Source organism: Rhipicephalus microplus, unplaced genomic scaffold (assembly GCF_043290135.1).
Source record: "Rhipicephalus microplus isolate Deutch F79 unplaced genomic scaffold, USDA_Rmic scaffold_12, whole genome shotgun sequence".
NCBI lineage: Eukaryota > Metazoa > Arthropoda > Arachnida > Ixodida > Ixodidae > Rhipicephalus > Rhipicephalus microplus.
Window position 1 is genome coordinate 4,652,454 of NW_027464585.1, and position 10,393 is coordinate 4,662,846.

The window sequence follows — 10,393 nt, forward strand, 5'->3', positions numbered from 1 at the left end:
CAACTAGAGACTCCACAACTAGGAACTCCAAAATTGAGACTCCACAACTAGAAACTACACAGATAGAAATTCCACAACTGCAAACTCCACAACTGGAAACTTCGCAACTAGAAACTCTGCAACTACAAACTCCACAACTACAAACTTCACAACCAGAAACTGCGCAACTAAAACTCCACAACTAGAAACTACACAGATTGAAATTCCAAAACTGTAAACTCCACAACTGGAAACTTCGCAACTAGAAACTCTGCAACTACTAACTCCACAACTACAAACTCCACAACCTGAAATTCCGCAACCAGGAACTGCAACTAAAAACTCCACAACTAGAAACTCCACAAGTAGAAATTCCACAACTAGAAACTCCGCAACTAGAAACTCTGCAACTAGATACTCCGCAACTAGAAGATCCACAGCTAGAAATCCGACAACTAGAAACTCAACAACTAAAAACTCCACACCTATAAATTCCTCAACTTGAAACTCCACAACTAAAACTCCACAACTAGAAACTCCACAAATAGAAACTCCGCAATTAGAAACTCCCCAACTAGAAACTCCACAAATAGAAACTCTGCAACTAGAAACTCCGCAACTAGAAAGTCTGCAACTAGAAACTCCGCAACTAGAAACTCCACAGCTAGAAACCCCACAACTATAAACTTCACAACTAGAAACTCAACAACTAGAAACTCCACAACTAGAGACTGCACAACTAGAGACTTTGCATTTAGAAACTCCTCAGATAGAAACTACACAACTAAAAACACCACGACTAGAGATTCCATAAGTAGACACTCCACAGCTAGAATTTCCACAACTAGAAACCCCTCAACTAGAAACTCCACAACTAGGAACTCTGCAAATAGAAAATCTACAACTAGAAACTCGAAAACTAAAAACTCCAACTAGAAACTCCACAACTAGAAACTTCACAACTAGAAACTCCACAAATGGACACTCCACAACTAGAAACTCCACAACTAGAGACTCCACATTTAGGAACTACACAAATTGAGATTCCACAACTACAAACTACACAGATTGAAACTACACAATTTGAAACTCCACAACCAAAAACTCCGCAACTAGAAACTCCGCAACTAAAAACTCCAGAACTAGAAAATCCACAACTAGAAACTCCACAACTAGAAACTCCACAACCAGAAACCCGACCACTAGAAACTCCACAAACAGAAACTCCACACCTATATATTCCACAACTTGAAACTCCACAGCTAGAAACTCCACAACTAGAAACTCTGCAACTACATACTCCGCAACTAGAAACTCCACAGCTAGAAACTCCACAACTAGATATTCCACAACTACAAATTCCACAACTAGAAACTCCACAACTGGAAACTCCGCAACTAGAAACTCTGCAACTACAAACTTTACAGTTAGAAACTCCACAACTTGAGACTTCGCAAATAGAAACTCGTCAACTGGAAACTCAACCACTAGAAACTCCACAGCTAGAAACTCCACAACTAGAAACTCCACAACTTTAAACCCGACAAATAGATACTCCACAACTTGAAACACCACAACTAGATACCCCAAAACTACAAATTCTGCAACTAGAAACTCCACAACTAGAAACTCTGCAACTAGAAACTCCACAACTAGAAACTCCACAGCTAGAAAATCCACCACTAGAAACTCCACAAATAGCAACTCCACAACTACAGACTCCGCAACTAGAAACTCCACAACTAGAAAACTCGGCAACGTGAAACTCTGCAACTAGAAACTCCGCAACTACAAACTCCACAGCTAGAAACTTAACTACTTGAAACACCACAACAAGATACTCCACAACTACGAATTCCACAACTAGAAGCTCCGCAACTAGAATTTTCACAGCTAGAAACTCCACAACTTGAGACTTCGCAACTGGAAACTCGGCAGCTAGAAACCCAACAACCAGAAACTCCACAACTAAAAACTCCACAAGTTGAAACCCAACAAATGGATACTCCACAACTACAGACTCCACAACTTGAAACACCACAACTAGATACTCCACAACTACAAATTCCGCAACTAGAAACACCACAACTGGAAACTCCGCAACTAGAAACTAGAGCTGGAAACTCCACAACTTGAGACTTCGCGACTAGAAACTCAGTAACTAGAAACTCAACAACTAGAAACTCCACCACTAGAAACTCCACAACTAGGAACTCTACAACTTCAAAATCCACAACTAAAAACTCCTCAACTTGAAACTCCACAACTAGATACTCCATAACTACAAACTTCACAACTAGAAACTCCACAACCTGAAACTCTGCAACCAGAAACTCCGCAACTAAAAACTCCGCAACTAGAAACTCTGCAACTACATACTCCGCAACTAGAAACTCCACAGCTAGAAACTCCACAACTAGATAATCCACAACTACAAATTCCACAAGTAGAAACTCCACAACTGGAAACTCCGCAACTAGAATCTCTGCAACTACAAACATTACAGTTAGAAACTCCACAACTTGAGACTTCGCAAGTAGAAACTCGTCAACTGGAAACTCAACCACTAGAAACTCCACAGCTAGAAACTCCACAACTAGAAACTCCACAACTTGAAACACGACAAATAGATACACCACAACTTGAAACACCACAACTAGATACTCCACAACTACAAATTCCGCAACTAGAAACTCCACAACTAGAAACTCCCCAACTAGAAACTCCACAACTAGAATCTCTGCAACTAGAAACTCCGCAACTAGAAACTGTGCAACTAGAAACTCCGCAACTAGAAACTCCACAGCTAGAAATCCCACAACTATAAACTTCACAACTAGCAACTCAACAACTATAGACTGCACAACTAGAGACTCCGCAACTAGAAACTCCACAGCTAGTAACTCCGCAACTAGAAACTCCACAACTTGAAACTCCGCCACTAAAATCTCCACAACTAAAAAACTCCGCAACTAGAAAGTCTGCCACTAGAAACTCCACAACTAGAAACTCCACAACTAGATACTCCACAACTACAAATTCCACAACTAGAAACTCCACAACTGGAAACTCCGCAACTAGAAACTCCGCAGCTAGAAACTTTACAGCTAGAAACTCCACAACTTGACACTTCGCGAATAGAAACTCGTCAACTGGAAACTCAACCACTAGAAACTCCACAACTAGACACTAAACAATTAGAAACTCCACACCTATAAATTCCACAACTTGAAACTCCGCAACTAAAACTCCACAACTAGAAACTCCACAACTAGAAACTCTGCAACTCGAAACTCTCCAACTAGAAACTCCACAACTAGAAACTCCGCAACTAGAAACTCCGCAACTAGAAACTCTGCAACTAGAAACTCTGCAACTAGAAACTCCACAGCTAGAAACCCCACAACAATAAACTTCACAACTAGAAACTCAACAACTAGAGACTGCACAACTAGAAACTCCACAACTAGAAAACTCCGCAACTAGAAACTCTGCAACTACATACTCCGCAACTAGAAACTCCACAGCTAGAAACTCCACAACTAGGTAATCCACAACTACAAATTCCACAACTAGAAACTCCACAACTGGAAACTCCGCAACTAGAAACTCTGCAACTACAAACATTACAGTTAGAAACTCCACAACTTGAGACTTTGCAAATAGAAACTCATCAACTGGAAACTCCACCACTAGAAACTCCACAGCTAGAAACTCTACAACTAGAAACTCCAGAACTTGAAACCCGACAAATAGATACTCCACAACTTGAAACACCACAACTAGATACTCCACAACTAGAAACTCCGCAACTAGAAACTGTGCAACTAGAAACTCCGCAACTAGAATCTCCACAGCTAGAAACCCCAGAACTATAAACTTCACAACTAGCAACTCAACAACAATAGACTGCTCAACTAGAGACTCCGGAACTAGAAACTCCACAGCTAGTAACTCCGCAACTAGAAACTCAACAACTTGAAACTCCGCCACTAGAATCTCCACAACTAGAAAACTCCGCAACTAGAAACTCTGCCACTAGAAACTCCACAACTAGAAACTCCACAGCTAGAAACTCCACAACTTGAAACACCACAACTAGATACTCCACAACTACAAATTCCACAACTAGAAATTCCACATCTGGAAACTCCACAGCTAGAAAGTCCACAACTAGAATTTCTGCAACTAGAAACTCCGCAACTAGAAACTATGCAACAAGAAACTCCGCAACTAGAAACTCCACAGCTAGAAATCCCACAACTATAAACTTCACAACTAGCAACTCAACAACTATAGACTGCACAACTAGAGACTCCGCATCTAGAAACTCCACAGCTAGTAACTCCGCAACTAGAAACTCCACAACTTGAAACTCTGCCACTAGAATCTCCACAACTAGAAAACTCTGCAACTAGAAACTCTGCCACTAGAAACTCCTCAACTAGAAACTCCTAAGCTAGAAACTCCACAACTTGAAGCACCAAAACTCTGTACTCCACAACTACAAATTCCACAACTAGAAACTCCACAACTAGAAACTCCACAACTAGAAACTCTGCAACTGGAAACTCCACAGCTAGAAACTCCACAACTTGAGACTTCGCAACAAGAAACTCGGCAACTAGAATCTCCACAACTAGAAACTCTGCAACTAGAAACTTCGCAACTACAAACTCCGCAACTAGAAACTCCACAGCTAGAAACTCCACAACTTGAGACTTCGCAAATAGAAACTCGTCAACTAGAAACCCAACAACACGAAACTCCACAGCTAGAAACTCCACAACTAGAAACTCCACAACTTGAGAATTCGCAACTAGAAACTCCACAACTAGAAACTCCACAACTAAAGACTCCTCAACTAGAAACTCCACCACTAGAAACTCCACAACTAGAAACTCCGCAACTGGAAACTCCACAGCCAGAAATTCTACAACTAGAAACACCACATCTAGAAACTCCGCAACAACAAACTCTGCAACTAGAAACTCCACAACTAGAATTTCCGCAGCTAGAGACTCAACAACTAGAGACTCCTCAACTAAAAGCTCCACAACTAGAAACTCCACTACTAGAAACTTCGTAACTAGAAACCCGGAAACCAGAAACTCCACAACTAGAAACTCAACAACTAGAAACTCCACACCTAAATATTCCTCAACTTGAAACTCCGCAACTAAAAGTCCACCACTAGAAACTCCACACCTAGAAACTCCGCAACTGGAAACTCCACAACTAGAAACTCCACAACTAGAAACTCTGCAACTAGAAAGTCTGGACTAGAAACTCTGCAAATAGAAACTCCGCAACTAGAAACTCCACAGCTAGAAACCCCTCAACTATAAACTTCACAACTAGAAACTCAACAACTAGAGACTGCACAACTAGAGACTCCGCAACTAGAAACTCCGCAACTAGAACCTCCACAACTTGAAACTCTGCAACTCGAAACTCTGCAACTAGAAAATCCACAACTATAAACTCAAGTAGAAACTCCCCAAGTGGAAACTTCGCAACTAGAAACTCTGCAACAAGAAAATCTACAACTAGAAACTTCACAACTAGAAACTCCTCAAGAAGAAACTCCACAACTAGAAACTCCTCAACTAGAGACTGCACAACTAGAGACTTTGCATTTAGAAACTCCTCAGATAGAAACTACACAACTAGAAACTCCACGACTAGAGATTCCATAAGTAGAAACTCCACAGCTAGAATTTCCACAACTAGAAACCCCACAACTAGGAACTCTGCAAATAGAAAATCTACAACTAGAAACTCGAAAACAAAAAACTCCAACTAGAAACTCCACAACTAGAAACTGCACAACTAGAAACTCCACAAATAGGCACTCCACAACTAGAAACTCCACAACTAGAGACTCCATAACTAGGAACTCCAAAATTGAGACTCCACACCTAGAAACTACACTGATTGAAATTCCACAACTTGAAACTCCACAACTGGAAACTTCGCAACTAGAAACTCTGCAACTACAAACTCCACAACTACAAACTCCACAACCTGAAACTCCGCAACCAGAAACTCCGCAACTATAACTCCACAACTAGAAACTACACAGATTGAAATTCCACAACTGGAAACTCCACAACTGGAAACTTCGCAACTAGAAACTCTGCAACTACAAACTCCACAACTACAAACTCCACAACCTGAAATTCCGCAACCAGAAACTCTGCAACTAAAAACTCTACAACTGGAAACTCCACAAGTAGAAACTCAACAACTAGAAACTCCGCAACTAGAAACTCTGCAACTAGATACTCCGCAACTAGAAGATCCACAGCTAGAAACCCGACAACTAGAAACTCAACAACTAAAAACTCCACACCTATAAATTCCTCAACTTGAAACTCCACAACTAAAACTCCACAACTAGAAACTCCACAACTAGAAACTCCCCAACTAGAAACTCCACAAATAGAAACTCTGCAACTAGAAACTCCGCAACTAGAAACTCTGCAACTAGAAACTCCGCAACTAGAAACTGCTCAGCTACAAACCCCACAACTATAAACTTCAAAACTAGGAACTCAACTACTAGAAACTCCACAACTAGAGACTGCACAACTAGAGACTTTGCATTTAGAAACTCCTCAGATAGAAACTACACAACTAAAAACACCACGACTAGAGATTCTATAAGTAGAAACTCTACAGCTAGAATTTCCACAACTAGATACTCCACAACTACAAACTCCACAGCTAGAAACTCCACAACCTGAAACTCCGCAACCAGAAAGTCCGCAACTAAAAACTCCACAACTAGAAACTCCACAAGTAGAAACCCCATAACTAGAAGCTCCGCAACTAGAAACTTTACAGCTAGAAACTCCACAACTTGACATTTCGCGAATAGAAACTCGTCAACTGGAAACTCAACGACTAGAAACTCCACAGCTAGAAACTCCACAACTAGACACTCAACAACTAGAAACTCCACACCTATAAATTCCACAACTTAAAACTCTACAACTAAAACTGCACATCTAGAAACTCCACAACTAGAAACTCTGCAACTCGAATCTCCCCAACTAGAAACTCCACGACTAGAAACTCTGCAAATAGAAACTCCGCAACTAAAAACTCTACAACTTGAAAATCCACAACTTGAAACTCCACAGCTAGAAACTCCACAACTAGAAATTCCACAACTGGAAACTCCACAGCTAGAAAGTCCACAACTAGAAACTCTGCAACTAGAAACTCCGCCACTAGAAACTCCACAGCTAGAAAATCCACCACTAGAAACTTCACAACTAGCAACTCCACAACTACAAACTCCCCAACTAGAAACTCCACAGCTTGAAACTCCGCAACTAGAAACTCCGCAACTAGAAACTCCACAACTAGCAAACTCCACAGCTAGAAACTTCACTATTTGAAACACCACAACTAGATATTCCACAACTACGAATTCCACAACTAGAAACTCCACAACTAGAAACTCCGCAACTAGAAGCTCCGCAACTAGAATTTCCACAGATAGAAACTCCACAACTTGTGACTTCGGAACTAGAAACTCGCCAACTAGAAACCCAACAAGCAGAAACTCCACAACTAGAAACTCCACAAGTTGAAACCCAACAAATAGATACTCCACAACTACAGACTCCACAACTAGAAACTCCCCAACTAGAAACACCACAACTTGAAACTCCGCAAATAAAAACTCCGAAACTAGAAACTCCACAACTAGAAAACTCCGCAACGTGAAACTCTGCAACTAGAAACTCCGCAATTAGAAACTCCACAGCTAGAAACTTCACTACTTGAAACACCACAACTAGATACTCCACAACTACGAATTCCACAACTACAAATTCCGCAACTAGAAACTCCACAACTGGAAACTCCATAACTAGAAACTCCACAGCTAGAAACTCCACAACTTGAGACTTCGCGACTAGAAACTCAGCAACTAGAAACTCAACAACCAGAAACTCCACCACTAGAAACTCCACAACTAGGAACTCTACAACTTCAAAATCCACAACTAAAAACTCCTCATCTTGAAACTCCACAACTAGATACTCCACAACTACAAACTCCACCACTAGAAACTCCGCAAATAGAGGCTCCGCAACTAAAATTTCCACAGCTAGAAAATCCACAACTTGAGACTTCGCAACTAGAAACTCGGCAACTAGAAACCCAACAACCAGAAACTCCACAACTAGAAACTCCACAAGTTGAAACCCAACAAATAGATACTCCACAACTACACACTCCGCAACTTGAAACACCACAACTAGATACTCCACAACTACAAATTCCACAGCTAGAATCTCCACAACCTGAAACTCCGCAACCAGAAACTCCGCAACTAAAAACTCCACAAATAGAAACTCCACAAGTATAAACCCCACAACTAGAAACTCCGCAACTAGAAACTCTGCAACTAGATACTCCGCAACTAGAAACTCCACAGCTAGAAACTTCACAACTTAAAACACCACAACTAGATACTCCACAACTACAAATTCCACAACTAGAAACTCCACAACTGGAAACTCCACAACTAGAAACTCCGCAACTAGAAACTTTAGAGCTAGAAACTCCACAACTTGACACTTCGCGAATAGAAACTCGTCAACTGGAAACTCCACAACTAAAGCTCCACAACTAGAAACTCCACAACTAGAAACTCTGCAACTCGAATCTCCCCAACTAGAAACTCAACAATTAGAAACTCTGCAACTAGAAACTCCGCAACTAAAAACTCTGCAACTAGAAAATCCGCAACTAGAAACTCCACAGCTAGAAACCCCACAACTATAAACTTCACAACAAGAAACTCAACAACCATAGACTGCACAACTAGAAACTCCACAACTAGAAAACTCCGCAACTAGAAACTCTGCGACTACATACTCCGCAACTAGAAACTCCACAGCTAGAAACTCCACAGCTAGAAACTCCACAACTAGATAATCCACAACTACAAATTCCACAACTAGAAACTCCACAGCTGGAAACTCCACAACTAGAAACTCTGCAACTACAAACTTTACAGTTAGAAACACCACAACTTGAGACTGCACAACTAGAAACTCCACAACTAGAAAACTCCGCAACTAGAAACTCTGCAACTACATACTAAGCAACTAGAAACTCCACAGCTAGAAACTTCACAACTAGATAATCCACAACTACAAATTTCCCAACTAGAAACTTCACAACTAGAAACTCCACAACTAGAAACTCTGCAACTAGAAACTCCACAGCTAGAAACTCCACAACTTGAGTCTTCGCAACAAGAAACTCGGCAACTAGAATCTCCACAACTAAAAACTCTGCAACTGGAAACTTCGCAACTACAAACTCCGGAACTAGAAACTCCACAGCTAGAAATTCCACAACTTGAGACTTCGCAAATAGAAACTCGTCAACTAGAAACTCAACAACTAGAAACTCCACAACTAGAAACTCCACTATTAGAAACTCCACAACTACAAACCTCACATTTAGAAACTGCGCAACTGGAAACTCCAGAGCCAGAAACTCTACAACTAGAAAAACCACATCTAGAAACTCCGCAACAACAAACTCTGCAACTAGAAACTCCACAACTAGAATTTCCACAGCTAGAGACTCAACAACTAGAGACTCCTCAACTAAAAGCTCCACAACTAGACACTCCACAACTAGAAACTCCGCAACTAGAAATCTGACAACTAGAAACTCAACAACTAGAAACTCCACAACTAGAAGCTCCGCAACTAGAAACTCCACAACTAGAAACTCTGACTCTAGAAACTCCACAACTAGAAACTCTGCAAATAGAAACTCCGCAACTAAAAACTCTGCAACTAGAAAATCCGCAAATAGAATTTCCACAGATAGAAACTCCACAACTTGTGACTTCGGAACTAGAAACTCGCCAACTGGAAACCCAACAAGCAGAAACTCCACAACTAGAAACTCCACAAGTTGAAACCCAACAAATTGATACTCCACAACTACAGACTCCACAACTAGAAACTCCCCAACTAGAAACACCACAACTTGAAACTCCGCAAATAGAAACTCCGAAACTAGAAACTCCACAACTAGAAAACTCCGCAACGTGAAACTCTGCAACTAGAAACTCCGCAATTAGAAACTCCACAGCTAGAAACTTCACTACTTGAAACACCACAACTAGATACTCCACAACTATGAATTCTACAACTACAAATTCCGCAACTAGAAACTCCACAACTGGAAACTCCATAACTAGAAACTACACAGCTAGAAACTCCACAACTTGAGACTTCGCGACTAGAAACTCAGCAACTAGAAACTCAACAACCAGAAACACCACCACTAGAAACTCCACAACTAGGAACTCTACAACTTCAAAATCCACAACTAAAAACTCCTCATCTTGAAACTCCACAACTAGATA